General features: G+C 37.1%; 1 long non-coding RNA gene across 1 annotated transcript in view; it reads left to right on the top strand.

The window, feature by feature from the left end:
• Positions 1 to 11,356: 11,356 nt before the first annotated feature.
• LOC105487495 (uncharacterized) overlaps positions 11,357 to 23,466 on the top strand; it is a 102,535-nt gene continuing 90,425 nt past the window's right edge. Inside the window, exon 1 of the long non-coding RNA XR_011624308.1 lies at positions 11,357 to 11,458. This is a non-coding gene — a long non-coding RNA (uncharacterized lncRNA). The remainder of the gene's footprint in view (positions 11,459 to 23,466) is intronic.

Here is a 23,466-nt window from a genome sequence, read left to right as displayed (position 1 = left end):
ATAGGCATGGGCAAAGACTTCATGTCTAAAACACCAAAAGCAACGGCAGCAAAAGCCAAAATTGACAAATGGGATCTCATTAAACTAAAGAGCTTCTGCACAGCAAAAGAAACTACCATCAGAGTGAACAGGCAACCTACAGAATGGGAGAAAATTTTTGCAATCTACTCATCTGACAAAGGGCTAATATCCAGAACCTACAAAGAACTCAAACAAATTTACAAGAAAAAAACAAACAACCCCATCAAAAAGTGGGCAAAGGATATGAACAGATATTTCGCAAAAGAAGACATTCATACAGCCAACAGACACATGAAAAAATGCTCATCATCACTGGCCATCAGAGAAATGCAAATCAAAACCACAATGAGATACCATCTCACACCAGTTAGAATGGCGATCATTAAAAAGTCAGGAAACAACAGGTGCTGGAGAGGATGTGGAGAAATAGGAACACTTTTACACTGTTGGTGGGATTGTAAACTAGTTCAACCATTATGGAAAACAGTATGGCGATTCCTCAAGGATCTAGAACTAGATGTACCATATGACCCAGCCATCCCATTACTGGGTATATACCCAAAGGATTATAAATTATGCTGCTATAAAGACACATGCACACGTATGTTTATTGCAGCACTATTCACAATAGCAAAGACTTGGAATCAACCCAAATGTCCATCAGTGACAGATTGGATTAAGAAAATGTGGCACATATACACCACGGAATACTATGCAGCCATAAAAATGATGAGTTTGTGTCCTTTGTAGGGACATGGATGCAGCTGGAAACCATCCTTCTTAGCAAACTATCACAAGAACAGAAAACCAAACACCACATGTTCTCACTCATAGGTGGGAACTGAACAATGAGGTCACTTGGACTCAGGAAGGGGAACATCACACAGCGGGGCCTATCTTGGGGAGGGTGGAGGGGGGAGGGATTGCACTGGGAGTTATACCTGATGTAAATGACGAGTTGATGGGTGCAGCACACCAACATGGCACAAGTATACATATGTAAAAAACCTGCACGTTATGCACATGTACCCTACAACTTAAAGTATAATAATAATAAATAAATTTAAAAAAATTAATTAAAAAAAAAGTGTTCCCTTTTCATCACATCCATGCCAACATCTATTGTTTTTTGATTTTTTAATTATGGTCATTCTTTCAGGAGTTAGGTGGTATTGCAATGTGATTTTGATTTGCATTTCTCGGGTAATTAGTGGTGCTGAGCATTTTTTCATGTTTGCTTGTCATTTGTATATCTTCTTTTGAGAATTATCTAATCATGTCCTTAGCCTACTTTTTGATGGGATTATTTTATTTTTCCTTGCTTCTTTGTTTAAGTGCCTTGTAGATTCTGGATATTAGTCCTTTGTCAGATGCATAGTTTGTGAATATTTTTCTCTCACTCTGTGGGTTGCTTGTTTACTCTGTTGATTATTTCTTTTGCTGTGCAGAAGTTTTTTTAAGTTTAATTAGGCCCCATCTATTTATTTTTGTTTTGTTGCATTTGCTATGCAACAAAAGTTAGTCATGAATTCTTTGCCTAAGCCAATGTCTAGAAGACTTTTAGTGATGTAATCTAGAATTTTTATGGTTCCAGGTCTTCAATTTAAGTCTTTGATCCATCTTGAGTTGGCTTTTGTATAAGGTAAGAAATGAGGATCCAGTTTCATTCTTCTACATGTGGCTAGCCAATTATCCTAGCAGCATTTGTTGAATAGGGTGTTGTTTCCCTACTTTGTTTTCCTTTGCTTTGTTGAAAATCAATTGACTGTAAGTATTTGACTTTATTTTTGGGTTCTCTATTCTGTTCCATTGGTCTACATGCCGATTTTTATACCAGTGCCTGCTGTTTTGGTGACTATGACCTTGTGGTATAGTTTGAAGTCAGGTAATATGATGCCTCCAGATTTATTATTTTGTTTAGTCTTGCTTTGTGTCTGTGGGCTCTTTTTTGGTTCCATATGAATTTTAGGAATTTTTTTTTTTTTTTTTTTTTTTTTTAGTTCTGTGAAGAATGATGATGGCATTTTGATGGACTATGTATGTTTATTTTAAACCAGTATTTCTATATGTTTTGGTGCTAGGAGGTCTATTTAAGCTCATTTCAGACCTAAGGTAGTCCCAGCAGGTACATGAGTCCAGGAGAAAAATCCAAGGAGGGAGAAGAAGAAAGGAGGAGAAGGGAAGGAAGGAAGGAAAGCAGAGGAGCAGGAAAGGAGGAAAGGAAGGAGGAAGAGGAGAAGGAGGAAGAAGAAGAAGAAAAAAGTCAGTGGCCTATTAGAAAGGATTCTTAGATAAAAGCAAGTTATTCTTTGCAGTATTTGTATGTCTTCTGTTGCTTTTGGCCATAAGGACAGTGATCTGCTGGTGAATTCATTTTCTAGATGCAGAAAGAGCAGGTGTGCTATGCTTATATCAGAGCAGGTGACTGGGTGAGAAGGATAAGCAGAAAGATTTTGAAACTGACTCTCAGGCTTCTCTGTCTTTGCTAGCTGGAGCTAACACATCTTGGAATAATTAGTCCTTTTAATAAAAGTCATGACTGTAAAAATGGAAGTTCTTTTAATTCAATAGATATTATTTATATAAATGGGTTTGATGTCTCTACTATTTTCAGCTTCTTCAATGTTGAAACATTTTCATTTTCTGAAGATGAACTTGATTTCTTAAAACAGTTGGAATTTGTGAACTAAGCCTGGTGACTAAGAACTGTGAAATAAACAAAGTAATACCAACTTGGTAACATCAAAAATATTTTCACTGAAAGTACACAAAATACTGAAATGAATTATGAGCCGATTATTATGCCATAGTTTGCACCTATCTATGAATATCATATGTTTATGATCCATAAATAACATTTATTGATTTACTGTTAGTTTAATAATCATACAAGCACAAGAATTATATTTTCATTGTAACTGTGTGAAACTTTGAAAAAGTTTTTTTTAGTTATTATGTTGCAGTTGAGAGCTAAATAGAGAGCTATTTCTCTTCATTCTCTCTCTTTTCCCTTTCCATCCTGTATCACCTTTCTCTCTTATCATGTCATTCCTGCTCAAAAATACTTTATGTGTTGGTAAATACTTTATGTGTAAGGCCTTTGACTTAAGTCCAGTATCCATCACTCAGAACACTATAATCTAGCCCCATCTTACTTAACATATTTCTTTTATTTTTACTTTTTTTGAGACAGAGTCTCGCTCTTTCACCCAGGTTGGAGTGCAGCTGCATGATCATAGCTCACTGAAACCTCGAACTCCTGGGCTCAAATGATCCTCCTGTCTCAGCCACCTGAGTAACTGGGACTAGAAGTGTGTGCCATCACACCTGGATAATTTTTAAATTGTTTTTGTAGAGATGAGGGTCTCACTATATTGCCCAGGCTGGTATTGAACTCTTGGCCTCAAGCAGTCTTTCCACCTCTGCCTCCCAATGTGCTGAGATTACAGGCATGAGCCGCTGTGCCTGGCTTTGATTTAACCTATTGCTTATATTGTCTCTTCCATATATCTAGACAATCTTCTTACTTTTCCTTTTTGTACATACTACTTATTAATTTATTAATAATGCCTTTATTAAATACTATGTTTATTAAACACCTATGAGGGACTGTGCTAAAATCTGGCAATGGAAAGATAAATAAGACGTCTTTCTGAGCCTCAAGGAACTCACACTATAGTGGAGTTGCCAGGTAATAAACAATAATTAAACACAAGGTAAGAAGTGCAAATGTATCCTGGTTCTCAGACAAGACTGTGACAGATTATTATTCCATTCATTATTGTTTCCCAGTACTATTTGTTTTTTTCAAGCCTAAAATAAAATAGAAGGTAAAGAGTGAGTGAAGCCCCATTGGCACTTTACGGAACATAAAATCCAACCTCCTAATTTTTCAGTGAACAAAACTAAGTCTCACAGAGGACACACAATAAATTAACAGGATTACAATTCAACCTCTAAACTCATAGCCCAGTGTCTGTTCAAAGTTATTAAGCTAGATTAATTGGCAGCCCATGAGAAGGTAACACAGGGAATATTTTATTTTTCTTGCTTATTTGTTTAACTGCCCTATTTTTTCTTCACTCTCTTTTCTTTCCTTTCGGCCACCTTAAGAGACCAATTGCAGAGGACTGGTTAGAGGATAGGAAGCGATCTCCAATCCCTTTGTGTTATTGTGACATTAATTAGTCTTAAAATTTAGATGACTACAATGGAAATGACAAGAGTATTAAAGATTGCCTAGCATTCTCTAAAATAGGGAATATTAGACAGACACCTGGAATGTTGTAGCTGGTATTCCTCCAAAAGCAGATATTGTGACAAGAACTTGAATGAAGGGAGCTTTTCTTTTTAGACAGGCATCACTCTGTTGCCCAGGCATGATCACAGCTCACTGCAGCCTTAATATTCTGGGCTCAAGCGATCCTCCTGCCTCAGACTCCTGAGTAGCTAGGACAACAGGTGTGTGCCACCATTCCCAACTAATTTTTTATTGTATGTTTTGTAGAGATAGGGTCTTGCTATTTTGCCCAGGCTGGTCTAAAACTTGTGAGCTTAAGCAATCCTCCCACCTTGTTGAGATTACAAGCTTGAGCCACCAAGTCCAGCTGCAGGTACCTTTTTGAGGAGCTTCTCACGGTAAGTTTGAGTAGAAAGGGAAGACAGAAAAGAGAGCAGAATCCATAGGATGTGAATGTGAGTGAGTTCCCAATGTTAGCACTTGGGGGTAAAGCCTACTGGGAACCCTCTGCGCCACTGTGCAGAATATGCCTCAGAATTATACCACAGAAGGACAAGGCATCTGAGGCATTTACCATTGACTCATTTTCCTCGTTACTTTGAAGGTTATTCTTGGGGCCATTAAATCCCCAGATTTAATCCCCACTTGAGCCGTGGACAGTCTGAACAAATTCTCCTGGAGCCAGAGAAAGGCCTCAGGCAGTAAAGCAGAAAGATTCCCTGTCAATGGTTATGGGAAATGTCCATCTTAGCTACAGGTGAACTCAGAGGTAACCTGGAGATATGGCGCAGGGCATTCATGACATCTGCTATCTGGATGGATGAAGATTTTTTGAGAATTGAAAAAGTGATATACGTCATTTTGCTTTTATTATCCTGCCCAGTGCCAGATCTAACCATGACTACCCTTGTCATTTCATAGGTCATCATTGGATGTCACTGTTTTTCTTGAATATTACTTCATTGTGAGGATTTTGCTCTTTCTATCAAAAACAAACCTTCAGTGCATTTGCTAAATGACATTGCAAAGAGATATTATCATTCTCCTTATCCAAAATTTTCTAATCTAAGAGTTATTTTTATATCACTCTATATTTTTCTGTTATTTATTATAAAGAATTATGTATCTGGGACTTCTTAACTACCCAGGCAATAGTAGTATTTTTCAAATTGAGGAGGGAGTAGTCATTTTCATTTTGCTCTAGCAGTGAGAAGACTGGCTAAAAATGCTGCTTACATGGTTAAATTTATGAGATTTTAGTCACTGACCAAGGAAGTATCCAAGCATTCAGAAATGAATCTAAATTTCTTTGCTCTGGAAGTTGGCCCTAAGCCCATTCTTTATTTTGGGATATGATTTCAGTTAGAAGTCCTGGGAGAATTCTTTTGTTTCCGTCCTTGTTTGCCTAGATTTTGTTTGTTTGTTTATTTTACTTGTTTTTTGCTTGTTATGAGACTGTATTTTGATACTTCTAAATTGTGGTTTCGGTTGATTTCATAAAATTAGAAGGTATGTGCACTTTTAAAGAACTTTTTTCATAAAAAGTCAACCAGAGTATTTAAAATATTGGAAACATGATTTGTGTCGAAAACTTTTGAAACTTGGTCTGATTCTTGTATTGTGCTAATGTGGAATGGGCTTGGATCTACCTGCCCTCCATTTTACATATATGTGTGTGTGTGTGTGTGTGTGAGAGAGAGAGAGAGAGAGAAAAGGATTTTTTGGTGATGACTTTATTTTCCAAACCTACCTCATTCAGAGAAATGTGAAAATCACTCAAGTAAAACAAAATTTTAGCCAGATCTTTATTCTTACTATACTCTATATAACTGTGTATAAAGGGAAGTGAACCTTTCTAGGCCTCAATTTCTTTATCTGCTAAACACATAGAAGTAACAAATTAGCACTGGATGACGTCATAGATAATTTTGGTCCTCAAAATTGTGGATTTTATAGGTGTCGATAACTTTTGCCATTTCATGTTCCTCATCAGTTTTTCAAACTGATTATCAAGGTACACATCCAACTTAATATTATGATGAGAAAGAGAATGCTAGGCACTCTTTAATACTCTTGTCATTTCCATTGTAGTCATCTAAATTTTAAGACTAATTAATGTCACAATAACGCAAAGGGATTGGAGATCGTTTCCTATCCTCTAACCAGCCCTCTGTCGGTCTCTTAAGGTGGCCAAAAGAAAGAAAAGAAGAGTGAAGAAAAAATAGGGCAGGAACTGCAAGAAACTGTGTTGCCAGCATTCTCCTAGCCCAAAAAATTAAGTCAAGGAAGCAGGGGCCATTAACCTACTGGAATCATTGACTGTGTCATAGAAGTCCAGTCTCCCCACAGGAACCGTAATCTTCCCCATGGATGTTTAAACCCAATTAGAAATGGCCACCAGGTGGTGCCAAACTGCAGCTAAGGTCCAGGTGAATTTGAACTGTGCAATCTCTTGGATCTTTGGGCTCTCCTGGTGATTTTTAGAGAGTTTTTTTCATCATTAATCCATTTATGAATAAATGCTGTCAGTTTTGATAACTCTTTCTTATTGTCTTTCTTATTCTCATTGTCTATAGGTAAAACAGAAAACCCTTAGCATTGTATAAGTCCTTTTTTTGTTTGTTTGTTTTTTTGTTTTGTTTTTTTACTGTGACCTCTTTCTTTTGATCTCTAATATGTAGTCACATGGGAACACCAACTATTAACTGCGTTTTCATTTTTCCATGCGTTTGCAAATGGTCTTCTGTCTGAAGGGCATTTGCCCTTCACAGGCCTTGCACTTTAGATTTAATTAAAAGCTTTTGCTGAAAAAGAGGCCAAATGTGTAATGATCTACCTCAAAGGTGTCGTTGTCTGTGAAATTTCTTGGATTACTTCCCTCTAAAAAAAAAGCAGGATTATTCATCCTGACTTCTCTGGTCTGCCAAAGCACTTTGTTCATATTTGTTAAGGTTATGATTTCTCACATACCTTTATCACAAAATGTCTTTATTGTCTTACTCTGTTTGCCACTTAGAATGTAATACAGTCAGTATAGAAACAAACCAAACTTTTCATCTTTATGTCATCATTGACTAGAGACACATATAACATATACATTCAGGAACTGTATTTTCAGTAAATAAAAAAGTATTTTAATAAAAATATGTGTATTATATGTACACACATTTTCTAAGTTGGATTAAGTTTAGTCAAATTAGGATGGCTGAGCATCTCAGTGAAGTGACTGGTGATTTTTTTAGATGAGGAAAATAATCATTTTCTAATGTGGATGAACACTGTATTTTTCCTATATTTTGCCTGCTTGCAGTTGTCTTACAGCACAATATGCATGAGTGTTATGTCCTATTAGTAGTACATCAGTGGTCTAGAAATATACGTGTATTGCCCTTCCCAGAATTAGTAGTTTTATATGACACAGCAAATGCACTTGGTAATGGACAACATCCCTTTAATTGTGGTCTTGGTCTTGTAGAAAGACTGGTATGCCATATATTCCCTAATTTTGGCTTTTTCCTAATTCAGTTCTTAGTGATACTGATTACTATTGAATAGTCATTGGCATAAGGTTTTTTACTGATACCTAAAATGCTACGCTAAGATCAAGATCAGAAGATAGTTAATTTCAAGAATTATAAAAGACCTTAGTCCATATCTCTCATTTTTACAGACAAGGGAACTATGACATAGCAAAGTTAGATGAATTGCACACAAGTTGTTAATGGCAGAATTGCAACCAGACCCCTACTACTCTCATTCCACTTTGCTGCTTTCTTCTGACCTACAGATTAATAGATCACTATGATTTACTAAGTTTTTGGAGCCTATTAACAAGCAAATCTGAACAGTGATAGAATAAAAGCCTACAAATGGTACATTTAATTATAAACCATATGCTGAAGTCCTTTTCTCAAAATCCTTCTACTAGAAACTGATCTGATACTCAACTCCATTCCAATGCTTTGGTTTTAAATCACACTGCTGCTTCTGAGATGCACTCATAGATACTCTAGAATCCTTTCTGCTTTTGATCTAGTATGGCATCTTATTTTGGCAGTCAAAGAACTTAAAGTGTCCCATGAGGGACTGTTTGCTTTCTTATCTAATCTTTAGTACATCTAGCAGCAAAACAGGCCATTTCATGGTTTTATTCTGCCGGGAGAAGGTTGTTCAAGGATACACAACTCCTGTCACTTTTATTGTGTGGTCAAATAAATAACTTGAGGCATCTCCAGCTCCTGACTATGTCATGTATTTGTAAGTTTCTTTTTGCAGCGCCAGTTTGCATCCCTCCTACAAGGACAGGTTCCAACTCAAGATCCGGCAAATGTTTTCTGAATAGGAGTGGCCTTTCTCTGCTTAGGCAACACAGATAATGAAGCCTCGCAAAAGCGATTTGATGTTGTTTTCTGAATTCTGTGCTACCTCCTGAGTTGTGAAAGACTTACTTGGCCTGAACCTTTCTCTTGCTTCCTCTTTTCTCATCTCTTCCGTGACTTGTAAAAGTAAAGAAAAGGATCCTGTTGCCATGCTGTATCCTTGCTGGATCACACACGAGGTGTAGAGGTGAAGCATTCTGTCCTATGGACCTGTCTGCCCTGTGCAAACATGAAAGTGCCCGTGAGGCTCTGTAATATTCGGAGGGCTGATACCAATTTTGGAACCTGGTTAAACTCTGGGGGAGATCCAAGACCATAAGTTCTTTTTGGCAGGCCAGGCCACCTGCTCACAAACAAGAAACATGCAGGGAGTTTGCAACTAACTATTCGGAAAGAAAACAAAATTGTGGATGCCAGAAGCTTCCTACATTACTACACAATCTCAGGAAAGGGGGAGTTAAGAGGGTAGGAAGTGGACAACTGCGGGAACACCTGAATCTAATAACATTCTGAAACAGTTTCAATTGGCAGAGAACGTGGGCATGGAAAAAGAACAACAATTCTGTTTGCCTTTGGTCTGTGCATAAATGCTACTTTATGGTGCAGCTAATCAGTCTGATCCTGACCTCTTCTGAATGTAGATTATGCTCCTTGACTCCTCCTGCTGACAGGGCACCAGCTGACCCAGGAACTGCTGCGCTCCTGTCTTTGAGCCTTCTTGTCATCTTTTAAAGGTGATTCTTGGATACAGTTCCTTGGCAGGTGCTAGGTTGTTAATTGTCAGTGGTAAAATGAGAAACTCAATAAGATCTCCATAACATTAAATTTATTCAATTTAAAGGACCACCCATTCTTGTAAGAAACTTTTTTCCTACTTTTATTTGGTATTAAGATGCCCATTTATTTATGAAATGATGAAGAAAGTAAAGAATAGATGGTAAAATTTTCTTTTAAATGTCCTTTGTTGGCAAAATTACAAGCTGGGAAGCCTAAGTTCTTCTTTAATATTAGTTTCCCAGAAAAAATAAAAGAGTCAAGAAATAGCTGAAATTCATTTTAGCAGATTCAGTTATTCTAGCTCTTCATTGACTAAGGATTTTGGAGATTGTGGTCTCTTCTGCATTAGATGTGGTTTGATCTAATAATCTCCAAGGAAGAGAAGTGAATATTGGATCCAATGCTGGATTATATCCTACCTGGATGATTATTGAGACCATGGTCATTCCTGTATGTCTGTTTCTCTCTTCTTGGATGTCCACACATCTAAAATTAACCACATTTAAAAACTATGCTCAACAGATTTCCTATGTTTATGCTTCCGGTTCACTTTCCTGTCACATTGATTAGTGCTGGTGCCAGCTTGACAGATGCTGAATTCAGCTGAGGGATGCTTCCAGAGTGCTGTGCCTCTTTCTGTTTGCCTTCTTCATCCCTACTTTGCCTTTCCTCCTCTAACTCCCTCCCTTCTATGCCCTACGGCCGTTTTTTCTCTTTATATCCTGAGCTTTAATCCTGAGTCTGTGTGCTTAAAGTCCTCTATTGTGAAAAATCTCAAAGAGATCTGTCTTAAGCACCTCACCATGAACCAACCTACTCCTCACTAAACTTTTCATCCTGTGTTTTATCCCTGAAAGCCCAAAGTCAGGCTTCCCCATGACAACTAATAACCTAAAACTTATTAGTGACTGATTATAATTCAATATGTAATAATCATTGGGGATATTTGCATGCAAAGAGATAACAGCACCTTAACCTGAAGGAATGATTATAAGAGCACAATTTTGGTGGGGTGGGTTTAAACTTCCTGTGCTTTATTTAAATATAAGTGGATATGCTATTCTCATGGTGTCTGGGGTTAGTAATATTAGATGTTAAAAAAAAAAAAGTCTTCTTTCACTCTTTTTCAATTTCACCAATAATTCCTGCTAACTATTTTCTGTTGACATCTTTCTCCATAATGTTCATGTCAGTCCCCAACCCAGTGTCTGGTTCCAACCATGTCACTATTTATGTAACAAGTCACTAATTTTCTCTGGGTCTTGGTTCTTTATCTGTTAAATATTAGAATTAGACTATATGATTGCTGGAAACCTTCTGACTCTAAAATTCTATGATTACAACTTCACTTACTCATATAAAATGTTTATGAATCAATGAGGCATCAGTGGAAATGCTACAGAGATGAATCCAATGATAAGGAGTGTTAGAAGACATTTAAAGAAGAGGAAGAGGTCTTAAGATCATTGTAGCATGACAGCTACAATGACTTTTTAACCAGTTCCTGTTTATAGTTTAGCATGCTACCCACTCTGTACCCCTCATCCTCTGGTTCCCAGTTAGCTAACTATTCCTTAATACAACTATTAGAGTGCTTTCTTTTAAAAAAAAAGAAAAATACAATTGTGTAGTTATATAACATGAAAGCCCTCATTAATTCCCTGTGGCCTATCATGGTTATCCTCTTGTCTCCACTAGCTTCATGGCCAGAGAGAATTTCAAAAGATGCAGGTCATTTAATAATAATCTACATTCCTGAGTGCTGTCTCCTATTTCTGGAACACTCTTATTCTCAACCTGTACCCATCCAAGATGCAGTTAAGCATTACTCCTTACTGTGTTACATACACCCGCAGAACAGAGCAGTCTTCATTGTACTCATAAATTTATCTATCTCCCTCTCTAGGCTGGGATCTCTCATTATGTCCCTTTATATCTGCAGTGCCTCAATCCCTGTCATCAAGGAGTTTCTGGAGAAAGATGTGTTTAAAATACTGAAGACTTCTCCCCTAGCAACAGAACTTTCCCAATGTGACTTTCAGTTAAGTAATTTACTAAGACTCTATATTACATGCTATCTATATTAAAATCTAGGGTTTTAGATACTGGGTGCTGGGTGGAATCCTAGAAAAATTACTTCTACTTTTCTTATTTAAATATGGAACCCAGAGCACTAATGTACCACTCTTCTTATATCCCTATTCCATCTTCCAGGCTCTGTATTCCTCTTCCCTCACTTTTAAGTCCTCCAAATTAGGAGATGGTGGAAATGGAAATTAATAAATGATTTTGGATAAGGAGTATTTCTTATCCCTCTTCACTCATATAGAACATAGAAGGCATGAGAATAAGATTCTATACGGTCATAAAAATAATAAACACTATATTAGAATTTGGAAAAACACTGGAGCTTGCAACCCAGGCTCTGGTTCCAACCATGTCACTATTTATGTAACAAGTCACTAACTTTCTCTGGGTCTTGGTTCTTTACCTGTTAAATATTAGAATTAGACTATATGATTGCTGGAAACCTTCTGACTCTAAAATTCTATGATTACAACTTCACTTACTCATATAAATAACATGTTTATGAATCAATGAGGCATAAGTGGAAATGCTACAGAGATGAATCCAATGATAAGGAGTATTAGAAGATATTTAAAGAAGAGGAAGGGGTCTTAAGATCACGTACTGAACTGCTAACATTAAACAAGGGAGAAAATGAAGCTCAGAGAGTCTAATTACTTTATAGAGATTATCCAGCAAAAACATAGGTGTCCCTATTCTGTGTCCAATGACTTTAATATTCTACTCTGCTGTGGTTGAGAAACACCCAATACATGATCAAGATAAAAGATACTCAAGATTTATAAAAACATTAAAAATCACTTAAAGGGAAAAGGTGAGAAAAATACTAACCCTTTATCAGATGATGAGAAAAGCACTTAAGAAATGACAGTGACAGGAAAGACCTTTTAACCTCTTTCTTCCCTCACAAATGTCAGCCGTGATGTCATCATGGGTGCAGGCAATGATGTGATGGGAAGCAGAGAGCCTCTGTAAAGTGGGGACAGATGAAAATGACTGATTCAGCTGGATAACTTAAATGCATAGTCCTTGATAATTTTCATACTAAAGAACTTAAATTGACCACAGTCTTTGCTGAGTCACAAACAATTATCTTCAAGAACTCACAGAGGGCTTAAGTGACATAAACTAGAGTATATTATGTTTGTTCTGTCAGAAGAAGATTATGGGCCATCCAGGACATTACTGATTTACCAAAGTGGAGAAATAGATGAACTCAAATGTTGGCTTTTCAATGCCTAGAAAATAATGGAGTTAGAATTGGCTGGACTTGTATGAATGAAATCATAAAATTTGGGGCTGGAAGTGATCTTAGAGATCATGCAATATGTTAGCTCAATTTATACAGAAGTAAACTGAGCCTTTGAGAAGTCAAACCTTAAATCCTTAGGAGTTTATTTCCCAATTGAAGTACAGTGTGGCTAGTCTGAGCAGCTGAGGTGATGAATAAATGTAATTTTTATTGGCTTTCTTTTTGCCTCCTCTAAATGATTTTCTTCTTTTGGGAAGATGTTCCCTATTCCTCGAACATTTGTATCCATGAGGAAAGGAGGCTATCCCTACTATCTGTGTCATAGCTAGGAATTCTAGCATCACACTAATATGAGAAATAACCTCTTAGTTACAAATTTCAAAGTAATCAGGGTCTTGATACCCTTAGATGGCTTCCTAAAACTTTAACGCTGAGAGAGCTGAGTAACTGAACAACAGAGCTTGTCCAACATCTGAGACTTTACCTGAAGTGAACATTGAATATAAAAATAGGGCTTTATAAGGAATTTCTGCCAGATTTGAAACAGTCCTTGTTGAATGACAGGGATTTCAAATAGTTAAGAGAATGGCACTGAATTCCTGTCCTTTGACTTCTACTTGTTTTAGTTGAACTTCTATCAAGCTTTGGAATCCACTTTTCCCAAATTTTTCTGAGGTTCTTGTTGAAAATTATTGACAGGGCCATGCCTCATGGAGAAAAAAAGCCACAAAAAAACAATAAATCACAGATAAAACCTCTAGTTTCAACATTCTGTGGCTACCCTGAAGATAGCACTAGAGTGATTAATCAAGTCTTTCCTCTATGGGCAGCACTTCTTCACCTTTTTGTCTCTCCAAATTTTCTTCCCTCATCAAAACTCTATTGTTCTGCATTTTATCTCTTTAGGACCCTACTATAGTTTGAATATTTGTCGCCTTCACAACTCATGTTGAAATTTAATCCCCAATGTGGCAGTATTGAGAGGTGGGGCCTTTAAGAGGTGGTTTTTCATGTGGGTTCTGCCCTCATGAGTGGATTAATGGTTTAATTAGTTAGTGGATTAATAGGTTATCATAGGATTGGGACTGCTGGGTTTACAAGAAGACAAAGACATACCTCAGTTTACACACTCAGCTCCTTCACCCTGTGATGCTTTGCACTATCTTAGGACTTTGTAGAGAGTCCTCACCAGCAAGAAGGCCCTCAACAGATGCAGTTCCTTGACCTAAGATTTCTCAGCTTCCATAACTATAAGAAGTAAATTCGTTTTCTTTATAAATTACCTAGTTTTCGCGTATTTTATTATAAGCAACAGAAAACAGTCTAAGACTTTTCTTAACAATGTTATATAATAAATGAATTCTGGCTAAGTAAGTTAATTCATATTTATACTATATTATATTTAATATATTTATAAGTAAGTACTCTTTAAATACATTTCTTTGGAAGATAATGCCTTAAATTAAGGCTGTTCCTCTATTTCTGGTAAAACTCACACTGTATTGCTGGCCAGTGGAGGAGCTATAAATTACTATACGAGAAAGGCAAGAGATCAGGCAACTCAAGAGGATATGAAAGGTAATCTTGGGAGGGTGTAAGTCATGAAAGTGGCTATTTTCTTCTTCATTGAATAAATACCTATTCATTCTCTGCTGGAATCTAAGACAGTCATGTTTGTAGAAAACAGATATTTTGAGATTAACTCCTCATATAATTCCTTACTTCTATTTTTGCTTAGAAGACAACCATTCTTTTTTTCTGAGAGCTCTAAAGCTTAATAGTCTCTTGAAAAATTATATTGTGTCAAAAATATATATACTCATATTTTTTACCCATTACCACTACTTTTATCTTCTGTAGTCATTATAGCACCAGTTTGCTTCTTCTTGCATATATAATTTCTTCCAGTAGATTTGAGTACAAACTTTTGTATTCTCTTACACTCACTTTCTAGGGGTTTCATATATATTTTATACTTTTTTGTTTTGGAAATGTTTCTGGGACATAGGCATGGGCAAAGATTTCATGATGAAAACACCAGAAGATTTCACAATTCAAACACCAAAAGCAATTGCATCAAAATAAAAATCTGACAAATGGGATCTAATTAAACTAAAGAGCTTCTGCAAAGCAAAGGAAACTATCATCAGAGTAAACAGACAACCTACATAATGGGAGAAAAGATTTGCAGTCTATCCATTTGACAAAGATCTAATATCCAGAGTCCACAAGCAACTTAAACAAATTTACAAGAAAAAAAGCAAACAACCCCATTAAAAAGTTTGCAAAGGGCATGTACAGACATTTTTCAAAAGAAGGCATTCATGTGACCAACAAAAATATAGAAAAAGCTTAATATCACTGGTCATTGGAGAAATACACATAAAACCACAACGAGATACCATCTCACACCAGTCAGAATGGCAATTATTAAAAAGTTCAGAAACAACAGATGCTGGTGAGGTTGTGGAGAAAAATGAACACTTGTACACTCTTAGTGGGAATGTAAATTAGTCCAACCATTGTGGAAGACAGCATGGCAATTTCTCAAAGACCTAGAAGCAGAAATACTATTTGACCCAGCAATCCCATTACTGGGTATGTACTCTGTGGAATATAGATCATTCTATTATAAAGATACATGCACTAGTATGTTAGTTGCAGCACAATTTACAATAGCAAAGACATGGAATCAACCCAAACACCCATTAATGGTAGACTGGATACAGAAAATGTGGTACATATATACCATGAAATACTATGAAGCCGTAAAAAGGAATGAGATCATGTTCTTTGCAGGTACATGAGTGGAGCTGGAAGCTGTTATCCTCAGCAAACTAATGCAGGAACAGAAAGCCACACACCACATGTTCTCAGTTATGAGTGGGAGCTGAACGATGAGAACACATGGACACAGGGAGGGGAACAACACACACTGGGACTTGTTGTGGCATGTGGGGGAGGAAGAGCATCAGCAAGAATAACTAATGGATGCTGGGCTTAATAGCTGGGTGATGATCTGTGCAGCAAACCACCGTGGCACACATTTACCTATGTAACAAACCTGCACATCCTGCACATGTATCCCAGAACTTAAAATAAATGTTGATTTTAAAAAAGAAAATGTTTCTGTATTATGAAAAGCCTTCTTGCTGATACTAAGCAGCTATATTCTGATAAGAATAAAAAATTATGCAGTATTGCAAAGGGTTTAAATTTTCTGTTGATGTCATATGAATGTAAGAAGATAACTTTGAAAGTTTTCTGGTAGACATGTTGGTTCTTCTAATTCAGTTTGTGGAAGTCTTCACTTATATACACCTGCTTAGATAGATTGCGGGAAGACCACAGATAAGTGATTAAACTTGAGCTGTTTTAGGCACAGCATTGCTATTTCTTCTTACTGTAAAAACTAAGGAACATTTCTGAGTCATTGCAGTCTTGGAATGTAATACCAGACAAATGAGAACCAGACCACAAACAGTGGGGCCAAGTACATCATTACTGAGTGAGTAATGTGAACAACTTACATAAACTGTGGCTGAAACTGAGTTTTTAGCAGACGACCATAACCTTTTGATTGCATCATGAACAGTTAAAAGCTCTTTAATGTGAATATTGTCCTTCATGAAAGAAAAACTCATCAATCCAATTCATAATCTTTAAGACCTGCTTTTTTTTTTTTTTTTCATTAAGAGTTAACTCTATTTTTCCTCTGATTTTTTTTTTTTTTCCCTGTAGCCAGTAGTGGGTGCAACTTAAGAGAACAAGCTGGGGTCCAAGTATGTTTCTTCTACTGCCCATATAGGGACAGCATGTTATAGGTAATGGAGCCTTCCTTCCTTTATAGCACTGTGGAGTGCTATAGCACCCCAAAACTTTAGCTAATGAAACAGTTCATGTCATTCTTTTAAAAACCTGTGTTATATACCAAGTTTCTCATCATTTAGGAAATAGGTTTTCATTTTTATCAAGATCATTTTTTCTTAATCGGAATGAACCCCACCTACGCACAATCCTAGTTCTTTGGGGTCTACCAGCTTCTTTAAACAAACAAAATGCAACTTTTCACCAGAATTCCCTTTTAAATGGAAGCAAAGGACATCAGTAGTTTCTTCTGGGAAAGAGATGAACTTTTTTTTTTCAATTTTGGTTTAACTATCTAAATGAAATGTTAATATTCAAAGCAACACATTTTTAGACAGGTATTCAAAACACCTGGCTAAGTATCAGGAATCAATAATAACTATTCCATAGCTGGGTTTGTTTTAGAATTTGGAAACTTTCTTTTCCTCTGTTCATATTTGAATGATAGTTTAATTTGGTCTTCTGTACTTGGGAAGAAAATAAGAAACACAAAAAGGAAAAAACAAATTAAGAGTCTTCGGAGCGTATTTGGTATTCTCTAAACGTAAATCTTGTTCCAAACACTTTCTGTGTCTCCTCTCTCTCTCTCTTTCTCTCTCTCTCTTTCTCTGTGTGTGTGTGTATGTGTGTGTGTGTGTGTGTGTGTGTCTCTTTCTTTCTTGTTCCTTTAACTTTCTATACTATAGTTGCAGGATCCAAACTTCTACCCCAGACCAATTAAATCAGAATCTTGATTTTTAATAAGCTTCCCTGATGGCCCACAGCACATAAAATTTAATGAATGGTATCCACTGAATATCTAAAATCATAATCAAGGTGAAATATTTTTATCTGGAAACTCTTATTGTCCTACCTCACTTATCTTTCTCTTTTTCTTTGAGATGGAGTTTCGCTCTTGTTGCCCAGGCTGGAGTGCAGTGGTGCGATCTCGGCTCACTGCACCTCCACCTCTCAGTTCAAACGATTCTCCTGGCTCAGCCTTCCTAGTAGCTGGGATTACAGGTTCCCACCACCATGTCTGGCTAATTTTTTTTGTATTTTTAGTAGAGACAGAGTTTTGCCATGTTGGCCAGGATGGTCTCGATCTCCTGACCTCAGGTGATCTGCCTCAGACTCCCAAAGTGCTGGGATTACAGATGTGAGCCACCGTGCCCGGCCACCTTTCTCTTTTTTTTTGCCCAAACCTTCCTAGTATTAATGTCTTTCTATTCTCAACTCTTGGAAAAATACTCCCTGTAATTTTAATATCCATGAACAGAATCGTTTTAATATCCTGGATTTTCAGTGCTTTGGATTTCTTTCTTTCATTTATTTCATCCTCTTCCCTTCTCATCATATCATCTGATGGTTATATCTGAAACACTGACATTATTAAAAACTGCTAATCTAATAATATCTGTTTTGATCATCCTCCTCATCAGTATCATCTACTACTTTACAATTTTACTCCTTAAGGTATTCAATCTTTAATGAATTTTTGATGCCACTAAGGACCTACAATTCATTTGATTCTCCTACTATTTTTCTTTTTCATTACTGTCATCACATTTGACTTCTTTACTTATCTGTCCTGAATTCCATGGTCCACAAATAATCACTCGAAAGAATCTTTCCATGGCCCATAAATAATCACTCAAAAGAATCTATCTTCAGTATACTCACATTTTATCTTGGTTTGGTATACTCATCTTACAAAAGCTCATCAGTAGCTAAATTAAACTCTTTACCTACTTCTTTCAAGCCTCAGCTCAGCTCAATTTGGCTGAGTGTCTCCCCCTCAAAATCATGCTAATGGTCTTACTTTAAATTAGAGATCATTAACCTCAAATAGGACCTTGGGATTGCCTGACAAATCTACCATGTTTTTCTGTCCCTTTACACACTCTTCTCTACTGAAATCTTCAGACAACATCTCCAGCATGTTATCTCTTCCAATGACCATGTATTCGTCTATCCTCAATTTTAGTTGATGGCCTTGTTTCTTATTTCACAGATAAAATACAGACGCATTGAGAAAAGACCTCTCCCTCATACACATATATCCATATACCCACATGTGGGTGAATTCTTTCCTATTAATAAATGTGAACTGTCCTTACTGCTAGTAAATTAAACCTTGGGCAGTAGATGCCAATTATAGCCTACCTGAAGACTTAGCTCTGGAAATTCTTGGGTGTCTCTTACATGATTATTTTTTCTCTGTGTATTGAATTCATCCACATATATCAACCATTATAAATTAGCCTCTTGATGCTCATGTCTTGAAAGCTATCATCCTATTTTTCTACTCTCTTTTACTGTAACTCCTTAAAAGGATTATCTATATTTGGCTTCATTTTTCCTCTTCCTCTTTATTAAATTCACTCCTCTAAGGATTTTGCTTCTAGCTCTCCACTAACACTTTCTTTTTTCAAAGTTAACAATGATCTTCAGGTTTCTAAGTGTAATAGTTAATATTAGGTTCTCATTTTGCTGATCTATCAGCGCTATTTGATACAATTGACCTGCTCTTTCTTTATTGAAACAATTTCTGCACTAGGCTTTCAAGATACTGCACTCTACTGGCTTCCTTATGTCACTGGCCATTCTACTCAATCTGCCTTACTGACTTTTCATTGTTTCCCAGACCTCTTACTATTGTGTGTTCCAGAGGTCAGTACTTGGCCTTGTCTTTATTTGTGCTCTCTACCTTGGTGACAACATTCATTCCTAATTTTCTGTCTACAACCTTGAACAGTTTCCTGATTTCTAAACTCTTTTATGTAACTGCCTACTTCATTCCTCCAGTTGGATACTGAACATGCATTTTGAGCTTAACATGCCCCAATTGAACTTCCAATCTTTCTCCTAAAACTTACTTCCACCTACAGTCTTCCACATTTCATTAGATGGCAATTTCATTTGTCCAGTTTCTCAAGCCAAAGACGAAGTCATCTTTGGCTTTTCCACCAAAATAATCCTGTCAGCCCTATCATCAAAATGTATCCTAAGTCTGACCACTTTTTCACGATTACTTCCTCCACCTTTCCTCATTTTTGTTATTGCACAAGTCTTCTGGCTAGTTTGCCTACTTATGTTCTTGTCAACTGACCTTCTAGTCCCTTTCTAGTACAGTTGCCACAAATGAATTGTAGGTCCTTAGTGGCATCAAAAATTCATTAAAGATTGACTACCATAAAGAGTGAAATTGCAAAGTAGCAGATGATACTGATGAGGAGGATGATCAAAACTGATATTATTAGATTAGCAGTTTTTAATAATGTCAGAGTTTCAGATATAACCATCTGACAATATGATGAGAAGGGAAGAGGATAAAATAAAAGAAAAGTAAATAAATAAAATAAAATCATGTGAGAACTTATCTCTCAGAACCCTTCAACATGTCCATCACACTCAAAATAAAAGCTGAACTCATTACAGTGGTCCTACATAATCTATACTTTGCTATTTTTTAAGCTTATTTCTACTGTTCCTTCTTTTATTTATTTTAACCTGGCCAAAGATGTTTTTGCCTCAGGGCCTTTATACCTGCGATATCTTCTGCCTAAAACATTTTTCTCTCACATTCTCCCAACATTTTGGAAGCCTCTATTCCAAGGATGAATTCTACTCACTGGGGTTCCAGCCTCCTAATTTATACTCTCCCTGATTTCTCTTCGGCTATCTATGTCTATATCTAATCTTATTTATTTGTATAAGAGCTGTCTCCCCTTGACCAAATTCAACTTCCACAAAAGCAAGCATTTCAGAAAATGTTGTTCCATACTGTATCCTTATGCTTGTTCAGTGCCACACACATATTTGTGCTCAATATAAATTTTCTAACTTACTGCATAAATACATGAATTTTCTATTACCCCAGTTCTGCGGTCCCTAGAATTGCTTGTGGCCCAGACTTTGTGCATTACTGCAAGATTTCTACCTAATCATAGACATATGTATTTTTCAAACTTTGTAATTTATCTATTTCAATATCCTCTCCAATGATGGAATGTTTAAACGTCTACGTTTCTTGATTGGACACTGAACACAGTTATTTAATGGCTGATCAGATCACTGCTGTCTGTTGTCTTTTGTATGGACTCAGCATTGATGAACCACAAGGAGCACTGGCTTCTTTTTCATATTCTAATGCCAATTACAGATTAGTGTGGTAGAAAAAATCTGTCATTAATATCTTTATGGATTTTTTACAAGAACCTAGTAAAGTATGATGGACTGTGTGGGTGCTTAATAAATAGTTTAGTAGTGACTGACTATAGTAATTAGATCAATTTGAAACTAATTATTTTTATCTTGAATTTGTTTTCAGTTTCACAGCGAAGCAATCCTGTTGCAATTTGTTTTTTGCTGTTATATACAAGCATAGTGCCCCCCTGGAGATCCCAAATATATATGAATTGATAATAAACTGGATATTGCTCTTTCTGGCATCTGTTATAGATTTTCAAAGAAATCTCACTAGTATGTTATCATATAATTTATTAAACCTGGAAGCATTTCCAAAATATATATTTATAGTTTTATATTTTGAACTATTCCAAGAAAAAAATCTACTCATTCATATTCGAACTTCCTGACTGTCTCCCCTCCAATTCATTCTCGTATCACTGTTGAGTTACATTCCCTCATTGTGGCTCAAATGCAGCCATTTTTCTGCTGGAACCATGTTGATGGCTCCCTACTGAATGCCAAATAAAGTCCAAATTTATCAATATATGTATGAAGTGATGAGCTCAATAGCTATTCCATAGTTTATATTCAATATTGCTCAAAATATGTTTTGTCAAATACTTGAGTCACATTGGAAGTTAATCATGTTTTAGTGGAAAAACTGTTAGAATCCGAGTATGTATGGGAGATGTTGAGTTAACATAAAGCCAGCTTCTTGACTTCAGGACTGTTTATAGCCTTTAAAATTCTTCATGTGATCTCTGAAAGGGAGATAATTGTGACTATGGGACTATGTTTTGTCAGGAGAACCTGCTATTTCTACAGGAGTTTAGTCTTCTCCTGCAACAAGGTGGGAGATGGTAACCATCACCTAATCTTTAGCTTATTATCATGCAATACAAGATTCTATTCACCAACTTACTGGCTGACTGCGGTCCTTGGTACTCAGGACAGCCCTTTAGTATTTCTAAAAGTGTATAGAATAGTACTTCACACCTCTGTCTGAAATGCCTTAATGACACTTCTCTGCTTGAAGGTTCACATAGCTCTCTTTCTCCAGAATTGGTCCCTGGTGACTTTGGTGATACCATGCTTTCCTGGATGGTGTTGAAGCTAGTAGATGTTCTTTGGTGTCTGGCCATTGCAGAGTTAGACATTTATTGTAGTTTTCAATGTCTAGGCTTGTTTGTACCCACCTTTCTTGGGGAGGCTTTCCAGATATTTGAAAAGACTTGGGTGTTGCGATCTGAGCTGTATCTGCTTTAAGGGGAACCCCAAGCCCAATAATATTATGGTTCTTGCAGACCCATAGAAGTACCACCTTGATGGTCTTAGACAAGATCTGGGAGAATTCTCTGGATTACCAGGTAGAGACTCTCACTCTCTTTCCTTACTTTCTCCCAACCAAGTGGATTCTCTCTTTTGGAGCCACCTAAAACTGGAGGTAGAGTGACACGAGCACCTCTGTGGCCACAGCCACAGTGATTGTGCTGGGTCAGACCTGAAGCCAGTGCAGCACTGGGTCTCACCCAAGACCTGCTGTAACCACTCCCTGGCTACTGCGTATGTTTGCTCAAGGCCCTGGGGCTCTGTAATCAGCTGGTGGCAAAGCCAACCAGGCCCGTGTCCTTCCCTTCAGAGCAGCAAGTTCCCCCAGGACCTGGGTGGGTCCACAGGTGCTATCACCTGTGGTCAGGGTCTAGAGTCAAAAACTTCAGAAGTCTACTTGATGTTTGTGATGGTTAATACTGAGTGTCAACTTGATTGGATTGAAGGATTCAAAGTATTAATTTTGGGTGTGTCTTCGAGAGTGTTGCCAAAAGAGATTAACATTTGAGTCAGTGGGCTGGGGAAGGCAGATCCACCCTTAATCTGGTGGGCACCATCTAATCAGCTGCCAGTGAATATAAAGCAGGAATAAAAACATTAAGAGGCAAGACAGGCCTAGCCTCCCAGCCTGTATCTTTCCCGTGCTGGATGCTTTCTACCCTCAAACATGGGACTCCAAGTTCTTCAGTTTTGGGACTTGGGCTGGCTCTCCTTGCTCCTCAGCTTGCAGACAGCCTATTTTGGGACCTTGTAATCATGTTAGTCAATACTTAATAAACTCCCCTACATATATATACACATATATTATGTTTACATATTAAATAATTATACATATTAAATAAAAGTATGTTTATTATGTAATAAATGTATGTATACATATTAAATTTAAAAATATATGTTTATTATGTAATACACATGTGTGTGTATACATATACATACACATATATGTCCTATTAGTTCTGTCCCTCTAAGGGAACCCTGATGAATACAGTGGTCTATTGTACCTCAGCTGAGCTGACATTCCAACCACAAGACACTGTCCTTCCTACTTTTCCCTCCCCTTTCTAAAGGCAGAGGAACCTCACACAGTAGCCACCACAACCACCGGCCACAAAGAGTAATGCCAGACTACCGCCAATGTTCCCTTAAGGCCCAAGGGTTCTTCAGTCATCTTGTGGTGAATGCTGCCTGACCTGGGACTCACCCTTCAGAGCAGTGGGCTCACCTCTAGCCCAAGACAGGTCCAGAAATGCTGTCTAAAAGTCAAGTCCTGGAATTGGGGACCCTAAGAGCCCAGTTGGTGCTCTACTTGGCTGTGGCTGGGTTGGTACCTAAGGTAC

The sequence above is a fragment of the Macaca nemestrina genome, chromosome 6 (assembly GCF_043159975.1).
Source record: "Macaca nemestrina isolate mMacNem1 chromosome 6, mMacNem.hap1, whole genome shotgun sequence".
Lineage (NCBI taxonomy): Eukaryota > Metazoa > Chordata > Mammalia > Primates > Cercopithecidae > Macaca > Macaca nemestrina.
The sequence above is the reverse complement of the archived record's forward strand: the minus strand, read 5'-3'. Positions and strand labels throughout refer to the sequence as shown.